This window comes from Panulirus ornatus, chromosome 37, assembly GCF_036320965.1.
Source record: "Panulirus ornatus isolate Po-2019 chromosome 37, ASM3632096v1, whole genome shotgun sequence".
Taxonomy (NCBI): Eukaryota; Metazoa; Arthropoda; class Malacostraca; order Decapoda; family Palinuridae; genus Panulirus; species Panulirus ornatus.
Window position 1 is genome coordinate 28,942,649 of NC_092260.1, and position 12,050 is coordinate 28,954,698.

General features: G+C 44.1%; 1 protein-coding gene across 7 annotated transcripts in view; it reads right to left on the reverse strand.

Moving 5' to 3' along the window:
• Positions 1-12,050, reverse strand: part of LOC139760666 (uncharacterized) — a 231,972-nt gene that overhangs the window by 44,574 nt on the left and 175,348 nt on the right. The window lies entirely within an intron of this gene.

Below are 12,050 nucleotides of genomic sequence, written 5' to 3' on the forward strand. Positions count from 1 at the left end.
GAAATTATACCGTGGTTCGCCTCTTCGTTTTTGCTACTCATATTTAAAACTTTGCAGTTATGGATATGAAAATCCATTTGCCACACATCCCAGTACATCTGTTTGTTTACGTCAGTCTAAAGCTACAAACGCTCAAGCTAAAATCTTACTGTTACTTTCTGACGAACTTTATCTTTAATTTCTACAAAAAAAAAAAAAAAAAAATGAAGTCGACATTACCAACGGTTAGAGGATCTTTTATCACAGGATTACAAGGAGCTTAACAAAGAGCAAGACACCAACAGCATCTCTTGTTTCGCCCGTCCCACCTGAACAGGGTCTTCCCTGGAACTGAATATTCGACAATATCCAACTAACATTCGGAAATGGCAAATATGTAAATAATGATAATAATAATGATGATATCATAGACAATAATAATAATAATGATAATAATAATAATAATAATAAAATAATAATAATAATAATAATAATAATAATAATAATAATAATTATAATAATATTATTATTATTATTATTATCATTATCATTATTGTTGTTATGATCATATCATTATCAACATCACAGCTTAGAGAACCATACGGAACAACTTCTACAGACTAAGACTTCGCCGGGAAATGTTTACCGTCGCAATATAGCGGCGTCCTTAACCCAGAGAGGAGAAGAACGGTGCTGTTGCCAAAGTTAGGATGCTGGTCCCTACCCACAGCCAGATACATTTCTAAGGTCACAAGAATATCATTTCCCTTCTGGCCTTCTGTACGGGCCAGGCAAGCAAGCCCCGAGGGGATCTGTCGCCTCACTTATCGCAATCCTCACAATCTCTTGCGACATCCAGCACTGCCGGTGGACATGCCTTCACCTCCCCGAACCCACAATTCTCGCAACTTATTACGAAATCCTACAAGTAAGTACGATGGTTGAAACTCGCGTATATGTCTGAGAAATTGCGCCCCACGCAGTAGCAAGGTAAGGTGGGTTCCTTTAGGGCGGCAACGGGAAGGTCCTCGACGCCGCCATCGCATGCATTTGCACTGGCTTCCTACTGATCCTTAGACTGTTATCAAGGAGAGTCCTCGATGAACACGTCTCTTCATCACTTTGGGTTTATTCAACAGCCTCCTTGGAACTAAAGTCGATCAGCGGGACACCATATACATTTCCCAACACACACACACACACACACACACACACACACACACACACACACACCTCGTCAAGCGGCCAGAAAAGGGAAGAAAAAAAAAAAGACAAACGTCCCCAGAGTCTGAAAGTCTAACGCTCTATTGAATTTTATGTAAATTCATTTACCAAGTTATCTGCAGAAATCCTGTTAGTATTTCTATAATATTTACATAATCCAATTCATTTACTTCCATGATGCAGAGCGAGCGAGGCTGCTCTAAATAAGGTGATCAGACGGAGGCTGACAAGATGATGATGATGGAAGGAAGGAGGAGGTGGAATAGAGGAGGAAGAAGAGAAAGGAGGGAGGAAGAAGAGGATAAGGAGGAATTATCACAAAATAAACAGGAACATCCTAGCCGATCAGTGGAGAACAGGTGAACGAGGGTGAACACTGGAGGTTACTGAACAAGCCAAGGTGGAACACACCAGACCACAACGAGCAGAGTTACACAACGACTCTTAATGATTATAGTAGCAGTATCTCCAAAGGTCTATAATACATATGTGTGTTACCGTTTACTGATATATATATATATATATATATATATATATATATATATATATATATATATATATATATATATATATATATATATATTCCTCTGTAAGTCTACTTCGTCTATAGTTAGACCTTTGATTTTTGGCCATGAAATATTTCACATTAATTTATGATATGCCTCATGTATAAGTCGACCCAAGTTTTTGAGGGTAATGGAACAACAAATTACGGTAATAAATAATATTCTATGGCATATAAATCTCGTTTTAGAAAATCTTCACAAAAAAACACTACGTCCTGTAAACTGAGGTTCGTTGAGCCTGAAACACCGAGCGCCGAAGGCTAATTATTTACCATTATTTATTACGGCACTTTACACTGAACCGCGGGGAGTGTCAGCAAAAATAAGGTATACTTCCATTCAAGTACATATTTAAGTCAATTATGAAAAAATATTATCTTAATACGACAGTTATCTTTATCTAAAAATCATTCGAAAAGCGATTACACTAACATCTTTTGAGCAAAGAAAGAAGGCAAAAGTCGATTTTCATGATTTATCCCACTTTCCACTTTTCCACTTTTTGTGGGGTTTGCACAATATTTCCAGCTATAGTAAACTGGGTAAAAAAAATACCCGATAACATAATCTTAAACGGAAAACCTAGAAACTGGTAACTGTGTGTAGATGACCTGACATACATCACGACGAGTGACCTGCAGGTCACGGCTGTTATTGTTACTGTAGACATACTGGACCCATACTCTCTTCAGCATGGATTCAAGAAGAAACGAGTTCACAGCAAATTTCAAGCTCCGAGTGATCGAACATGCACAACAGACTGCCAACTATGCAGCAGCAAGGGAACTTAAGGCATCCGAAATTTTTTTAGAGACTGGAAAAAGCTCCGCACAACGTAAGCAAATGTGCTAACAGAGGAATGTGTAACAAGTGGCCAGAGTTGGAAGTTGAAGTGGCAAAGTATGTCAGTGAAAACCGACAGGTTGGATATGGTGTTTCCCAACGATCAATTTGAATCTTTGCCTTGAAACTAGCAAGGAAATTAGGCATCACAGATTTTAAGGAGATCCATGGTTAGTTCACAAGATTTATGAAAAGAAATTATTTTGTGCTGAGACGGAGAATGAAAATATCACAGCGTCTTACACAAGAACTTGATGACATGGTTATTGAATTTCATAGGTTCATAATCCACCTCCCAGCTCTTCCCATCATGCACGGATTTCAACCTAACGAAACTATTACCCATGTAGAGGTCGACTCTCTAATTTTTTGCTTAAAAATTCGGTGTCAAAAACTAGAACTATACACGAGTATATATATATATATATATATATATATATATATATATATATATATATATATGTATATATATATATATATATATATATATATATATATATATATATATATATATATATATATATATATATATATATTATCCCTGGGGATAGGGGAGAAAGAATACTTCCCACGTATTCCCTGCGTGTCGTAGAAGGCGACTAAAAGGGGAGGGAGCGGGTGGCTGGAAATCCTCCCCTCTCGTTTTTTTTTTTTAATTTTCCAAAAAAAGGAACAGAGAAGGGGGCCAGGTGAGGATATTCCCTCTAAGGCCCAGTCCTCTGTTCTTAACGCTACCTCGCTAATGCGGGAAATGGCGAATAGTATGAATATATATATATATATATATATATATATATATATATATATATATATATATATATATATATATATATTGGAAAGGATCACAATTTTGCGCGTGATCAAGATATTCCTATGAGTCCACAGGGAAAAATGAAACTTTTCGTGTTTCATTTTCCACGTGGACTCATAGGAATATATATATATATATATCCCTGGGGATAGGGGAGAAAGAATACTTCCCACGTATTCCCTGCATGTCGTAGAAGGCGACTAAATGGGAAGGGAGTGGGTGGCTGGAAATCCTCCCCTCTCGTTTTTTTTTTTTTTTTTTTTTTTTTTTTTAATTTTCCAAAAGAGGGAACAGAGAAGGGGGCCAGGTGAGGATTTTCCGTCTAAGACCCAGTCCTCTGTTCTTAACGCTACCTCGCAAACGCGGGAAATGGCGAATCGTATGAAAAAAAAAAAAAAAAAAATATATATATATATATATATATATATATATATATATATATATATATATATATATATACATATATATATATATATATATATATATATATATATATATATATATATATATATGTGTGTGTGAATGTGTGTGTGTGTGTGTGTGTGTGTGTGTGTGTGTGTGTGTGTGAGTGAGATGCGGCACTATACGTGCATTTCGTCAATCCTTCGACACCTACTGAGCTAGCACCATTGTGGCACTTGGCTCAGGGTGGCACCACTGTGGCACTCAGCTCAGGCTACATACATCACCTGTAAATTACCCACTTGATTTTTCTTATCATTACCGGATGTGACGTGACTATCCCCCCTCCGTGTATCCTCCTGGCCCACCCATCACGTGTCCACCCGGCCCTCCCACAACATGTCCACCTGGCCCACCCCTCACGTGTCCACCTGGCCCTCCCACAACATGTCCACCTGGCCCACCGCCTCACGTGTCCACCTGGCCCTCCCACAACATGTCCACCTGGCCCACCCCTCACGTGTCCACCTGGCCCTCCCACAACATGTCCACCTGGCCCACCCCTCACGTGTCCACCTGGCCCTCCCACAACATGTCCACCTGGCCCACCCCTCACGTGTCCACCTGGCCCTCCCACAACATGTCCACCTGGCCCACCACCTCACGTGTCCACCTGGCCCTCCCACAACATGTCCACCTGGCCACCGCCTCACGTGTCCACCTGGCCCTCCCACAACATGTCCACCTGGCCCACCGCCTCACGTGTCCACCTGGCCCTTCCACAACATGTCCACCTGGCCCACCCCTCACGTGTCCACCTGGCCCTCCCACAACATGTCCACCTGGCTCGCTCCACATATCCACTTGGCTCTCCTCCACATGTCCATCTGCCCTCTCCCCGTGTCCTACTGGCCTACCCCTACACGTATCCCCAACCCCACACCACACACGTCCACATGCCCGACGTTTTCAACCTTCGGCCCACGTCAACATAAACCCTCCATTTTAAAAGATATCCTGCGTCAACAGAAACCCTCCATTTCAACAGAAACCCTGCGTCAACAGAAACCTTGCGTCAACAGAAACCCTGCGTCAACAGAAACTCTACCTCTGAAGACAACGGCACCACACACGTTAGGAGATGTGCCGCGTCAACAGAAACCTTCCTAACGGTGGCAAAAGACGTCATTAACCATCAGTTCCAGCCCGACCATCGCACTGTACATCATCAGTCATCAACAACCTGCCGACCATTAGACATCAATCATCAACCTAGACATCCATCCAGTCTGCCTCGACGTCAACCACAGGTCGAGCAATCCGGTGAACACAAAATCCTCATTATTTCCTGTTGTTATGAGAGAGAGAGAGAGAGAGAGAGAGAGAGAGAGAGAGAGAGAGAGAGAGAGAGAGAGAGAGAGAGAGAGAGAGAGAGAGAGAGAGAGAGAATCACCGTAATGAGCAAAAAAATCAAGCCAGACCCAGCACACACACACACACACACATACACAAACACACACACACACACACACACACACACACACACACACATCCTTTAGCAGGATAAAGTGCGCAGTGATTCCCCTCGACTCCTACGGGCGAGACCCATCCTCCAGAGGACTCCACCGTGTACCGCTTCCCTCATGCTCAGGTCACCAGGGGAAACTTGACCACCGACACAAGAAAAACTGGCAGGAGGAGCGAGTGTAGGCGGGTCCTTCCAGAGTGGCAGGGCTGCCACTGGCTCCAGGCCGACATGGCATAAGGCATAGATAAGGAGTCTGCCAATCATAAGGCAACATGCTTTAAGACCCCTGGCCAATAGCAGGCTAGGAATCACGGATTAGATACCTTATCTGAGATAGCTATTTGGACTGAACGACCCGCGTGTGTGTGTGTGGTCGTACCCCAGGTGATGGGTCGGTAAGACTCGTGTGTCTATGTGAGGTCGTGTCCTACGTGGCAAGTCTATACGACCCGAATGTCTATAATGACCTGCAGTGGGGGAGGTGCTAGTTCTACACTCGTGCCTGCTTCCTCACTAATGTCTACCATCATATAACATCTCATACCTGTGTATGATTGCCACACTCACACCCTCATCCCTCACCTTATTCTATACATCTACGATTCTGCTTATTCATACCACTTTGCGGTTTCTGGCTCCTCTTGCTTACCAACCTTCGAGGACCTAGACACTCTCGCTTGTCATCAGCCTGGCAGAGCAACCTGAAGGTTGTGATGAAGTCATCCCCTTACCTGGGTCGACAAATTCATGGCGTGCAGCCTCTCACTCTGACTCGACTCTCTTAATTCTGGTACCATTTTTGTTCCTTCTCTGTAGTTTCTCTGTCAAATCTTTGTGCTTGTTTAACTCCGTTGACACAACTTGAAAAAAAGGTACGGTTTTGGCCTAACAGACGTGCTAAACAGTTTGCTGAACAATAAATTCCTGAGCCTGAATGAGATACTAACATCTACCAGCAGCCAGTTTGTTTCCCTGACAAGTCTTGTAAAGCGGAGCTGAGGCGACAGATGAGGTACATTGTCCACCAAATACGGTACCTCAGAAGACACGAAACCAGTTTCACCAGGTACGGTACCTCAGAAGAAACACCAGTTTCACCATGTACGGTACACCGACTCTCTCCTACACCATTTATATCAATAAAAACTTCATCTCCAAAAGAAAAAATATATTTCATACAGTGAATATTAATTGAGAGGAAGGTGTACACACTTTATCTAAAGAAAAATCGTGTTCTATGTCGCCAATGAATGGCTATTCATCTCCGTTTCTCACGACTACACTGGGAAAATAATATATGGCTGGTGAATGGTCGCCTCAGTGGGCTAGTGTGAGGCGGGAGGTATTAAGCCGCTGGTAGGCTGGTGGTAGGGCGGTGGTAGGCTGGTGTTAGGGCGGTGGTAGGCCGGTGGTGCAAGTCTGATGTAATGCTGGTATCCTAAAGGGGGGAGGGTGGTAGAGTTAGGCTGGTGTACAGCTGTTGTGTGGGTGACGTGATGCAGTGGCCACAGCAAGCATGGAATTGTGAAAAAATTCAACTCCACGTAAGACTCTCTCTCTCTCTCTCTCTCTCTCTCTCTCTCTGTCTGTCTGTCTGTCTGTCTCTCTCTCTCTCTCTCTCTCTCTCTCTCTCTCTCTCTCTCTCTCTCTCTCTCTCTCTCTCTCTCTCTCTCTCTCCTACTCGTAACACTCAACAACACGTATCTTACACAACTCGTTCTTCGCAACTCTGTATTTCCCGCTGTGAGCATTACGCGCTTGGCCTGCCTTTCGCCAAATCCCAGTCGTCAATACCCGTAAGAGAATACTCATGGCCTGGTGCTCACGATGTATGTATGCAACCTTACCACTACACACAACCTCCCTCCACCAATATCATTATATACGAGTACCACCAGTTGTCGTCGCCCTAACATAGCTCACGACGAATTGGCTAATGCTCTGTCCTTCTACATACAACGCCATCTACCTTATGAAACTGAAAAAAATCTAAGGTATCAGTAACAGATGAATTTAGCAATACATTTGTACCGGTTTATGTACATGATATGATTCTCGTTGAAGGTCCATCAAAATACAGAATGGTGTGACTAGGGTTGACAAATGTGTATGCGGAGTTGTGGATGGTAGGCGCTGGAAATATAATGTCTGTTGTTGGGGAAAAATGTCATGGAGCCAAGACGCTCGCTCTATGCTCGCAGGACAGATATCCAAGCCAAGATCTCGAAGTGAATAAAACTGATATACAACATGTGTTTAAACATTCACGTTTGGTTATGTCTCCACTAAACCAACCCAAAAATGTGGTTAGAAATCTCCACTAAGATGGAAGACCAGAATTTATCATATTCTTTTTCTTTCCATGCCGGTTTGCCGTTTCCCACGTAGCGAAGTAGCGCCAGGAAAAGACGAAGAATGGCCTCATATGCCATGCCTACCAATTCATACATCCTTATATTGCCTCAAGCGATATTTCAAGAACAGTTCACTCTGTGTAGCTGGTATAGTCACAAATCACCAGTTTATACGAAGATGACACATCTTCATCGTATAATCCGGTTCCTATCATTTTGTCATAAATCTTGAGCGGGTGGTCAGCCGGAGAAGACGAGGAGGTAGCGCGGCCTTCGCTTCTTAGTTTATTTTCTTTTATTTTCTTTTGTTGCCCTCTCTGGTGAAGTATAATGTCTGGGTAAGAAAAAGGCAACAGAAATGAGCAACGAAAAACTTTTCATAACTGTAAGGTGATGTAGGTGGGAATATGGCAAAAATGTATACAAACAATTGTAGGAATGGTCCAGATAGAGAGAGATGTTCTCCCTACATGACTTGCGGTCAAAGAAAATTGGTTGGGTGACGTGTTCATAAATGGAACATTTCCATCTGGGTGACAGTACCATAAGAAGGTGGGACTGTTACAGATAAAGACATCTTTGAGAAGTCTCTTGGAAACCTGAAGACAAGAATGATGTTTGCACAACACTGTATGGTTAACGCTAGTGCAGGCAACCAATTTTCTCTGACCAATTACAGATTTACCATCCCTGTACTTGTCTGCATACCATATTGGCTCCTCCATCCCTGTATCATCTTACGTTTATGAAAAAGTTCTTTCGTTAGAAGAAGTCCTGTAAATATGAAGTAAATACTGAACACAGCAGTGTTTGTCAAGATGGCGAACTAGCAGCGAGGGGCGAGCAGTGAGGGGCGAGGAGCGAGGGGCAAGGAGGGAGGGCAACACCTGGGCTTTACCTCTCGTCCCGGAGGTGACTCACGGCCGGTGTGTTGTGAGACGCACCACTCCTGGGTAATACCCGTGGGCTCTCCTGCTGCTGCATGCCAGGCCACACACCTGCTACACCTCAAACCCTCTAGACACACCTGTCAGGTTATACTTGCCCGGTCTGCTGGGACAACACACACCTGCTAGGCTTCGAATCCTCAGAAGCACACCTGCCAGGCTCTACCTGCCCGGCCTCGCATCTACTGGGACACATACAACCCTCATGACCAGCTTACATCGTAAGAGCCTTGTTTATGTGGGCTTACAGAGAAACTGTAGGTTCCACAGACCCTCAGCAGTCTCGTAATCTGAAGACCTCCTCTACCACCCACTGCCTCGTCAGCCCTACAGACTTCATCAGTCGCGAGATCTCTGTGGCTTTCACCTCCCAGTCCACCATAATACAATCATGACCGAAACCATAAACCTTGGGCTGCTTAAACGCCTCATCCATCGGCTTGCAAACTTCCTCAGTGAGCGTCGTCAGGCTGTACACTGCCGAGGGACCTTCTCCACCTCCCAGTCCCTCATCCGTGGCCTCCTCATCCTCTCAAATGATGCCCTAACAGCTGTATATGCTTGATGCCCTGATGGTTGTATCTGCTTGATGGAAACACATCTACTTTTCTACGAATAATGTCGGCGTTGACACTAGCTCTACTAACGACACGGTCCTCCTAAACATCCTGTACTGCCTCCAGAATAGAATCACCGCCAACCAAGTCACTGTTAAACAAACCAAGGCCACAGTCATGCACATCGCCCTTGTTTCCAACCCTTACTGTTTTATTGGGCGTCAGCTAATTCAACAAACCGCTTATCATCATTATTATTATCATTATCCCGACAGATAGACGAGAAAGAATACCTCCCCACATACCTCCTGCGTGTCGTAGAAGGCAACTAAGTGGGAAGGGAGCGGGGAGATGGAAATACTCCCCTCCCGTATGAACTTTCTACAAGGGGTAACAAAAGACAGAACCAAACGAGGATTTTTCGTATATGAATGAATTATAACCATTATAATCATATTGCTGTTACCATCATCATTATTGTTATTAGTATTATCATCATTACACCTACCTACCATATGGTCACAGATCTTACGAGCTGGTTAATTTCGGAGTCTTATATCTATAGTCTATCATAATACTGGGACAATAACCGATTCGTGAGCCATAAATCTCGACCAACTTGGAGCCTTTTTCATAAATGCGCCCATAAATCTCTTCGCTGTCAGGATTCTGAAATCTTCTGAGAGGAGCAGAGAGAACCCAGGCTCACTGTGAAGGCGTTCCACCTCCTCATTCCTCAGTTGTTCAGACGAACAGAAACTACTGCACCTTACCTGCGCTTGCTACTTCTTCACCTCACCTTCGCTCGCTACAGCTGCACCTCACCTGCTACAAACGTAACATACCTATTTCAATCAGAGTGCGGGTGTTACCGGACTCTGATGGCGTGAAGGTACACCACGACCCTTTCAGCAAGGGGCCACGGGATGATTACATATAAAAATAACCGCGAACACGAAAAGATGAAATAATCAGGTGACGAGAAATGAAACATGGAGCCACACAGACAGAGAGAAACAGACAGTTGGGACGACCAAGTTCGGTGAGGCGGCTTCTGCCTCCACCACCACAGCCACCAAACCACCACAGATATGTTCGTTCCTACTCTCACACCTGCCATATCAGCAGGATCGCCTTCCACGACCAGGAACTACAGATCATAACAAATCAATGAAAGTGACCCACCACACAGACCCTGGTCAGTGTGACAACGAAGGCATCACCAGCGGCGAGTGTCACTGGCGTAGAACATGACTGCGTTACGTTCCAAGAGAAACAGGACTCAGTAAGTTGCCTGCAATTCACACGTCTAATCCAGTGGACAGACTTGATGGCACAGGAGCCCAGGGCTCACACTAAGGGGGTTTTGTGTTCACACTAAGGGGTCTTGTGCTCATACTAGGGGGGGGGGGGTCCTGTGTCCAAGCCAGGGTGTCGTGCTCACACCAGGGAACACGTACTCACACCAGGGGACCCTGCCCACACCAGGGGACCCTGATCACACCATGGGACCCGTGCTCACACCAGGGAACACGTCCTCACTCCAGGGGACCCGTACTCACACCATGGGACACGTCCTCACACCAGGGGACCCGTACTCACACCATGGGACACGTCCTCACACCATGGGACCCGTGCTCACACCAGGGAACACGTCCTCACACCATCCTCTTCATTGTCATATCTGATCCGCCACGATCCTCTGGAAGTCATGAGGAACAACCACGACCAAGTGTCACTAACAAATTCTTCGTGTTGGCTTCTCACAACACTCAGGTGCGGTTGGCAATGGAGGAAACTCTAGGAACCTTTGTTGTGAAAGGACTGAAGGAGGAAGATTCAAGGGAGGATGACGGAGAAAATTAGACTTCATCAAGGAGTAAATGTGGCGCATAAAGATCTCATGTCCAAACGGCTGACGAACGCGTTCGAATTCTATGTAGTAAATACAAGGCAGACCTCGAGACTTTAACTTCTGCATTGACCTCCAAGAGAAAGTAAGTTAACTATCTTGATCTTCACTACGTAATGTACTATGAGCCAAGAGTGTCTGGGTAAATCAAATCACTAGTGTCCTTTTCAGAAAGGATTCGAACACTTATATAAATTTCAGCATACAAAGAGCACGTTTTTTTTTTTTTTTTTAATTTTCCAAAAGAAGGAACAGAGAAGAGGGCCAGGTGAGGATATTCCCTTAAAGGCCCAGTCCTCTGTTCTTAACGCTACCTCGCTATCGCGGGAAATAGCGAATAGTATGAAAATATATATATATATATATATATTTTTTTTTTTTTATATATATATATATTTTTTTATATATATATATATATTAAAAAAAAAGAAGTAATCTTGTTCTTGTGGCGGCTGTGGGAACACGCGCAACACCGGAATCCCATCTTCTATCAGGTTGTCACACGGTTTTTGATAAAGCCTCACGTTATGTCACACACTGCAGCGTGTCACTGTGTCACAGCACCAGTGTCCTGCACTGGTCCATCCACACTTCGTATTGACTTAAAAATATGAGCTTGGCCTCATACTACCCCAGAACTCCGTGCTATCCTACAGCCAGTTCACATCTTCAGATAAAGATGTTCGTCTCTTTATGTAGAGGTGGCCATTATTAGATGAAGGTGGCCATCTTTAGATAAAAGTGGCCATCTATATACAGATGTGGCCATCTTTTAAAATTCATTGCAATAAAACATCAACGCAGAACCTAAGCCGTCAAACCACAGGCCATCTTCATCATACTGACTTCAATGATTTCTGAGAACAATCACTTCAGATTTTCCCGTTTCCGAGCGGCATCCATCTTGAAAGCGAAATTTTGAGAGTA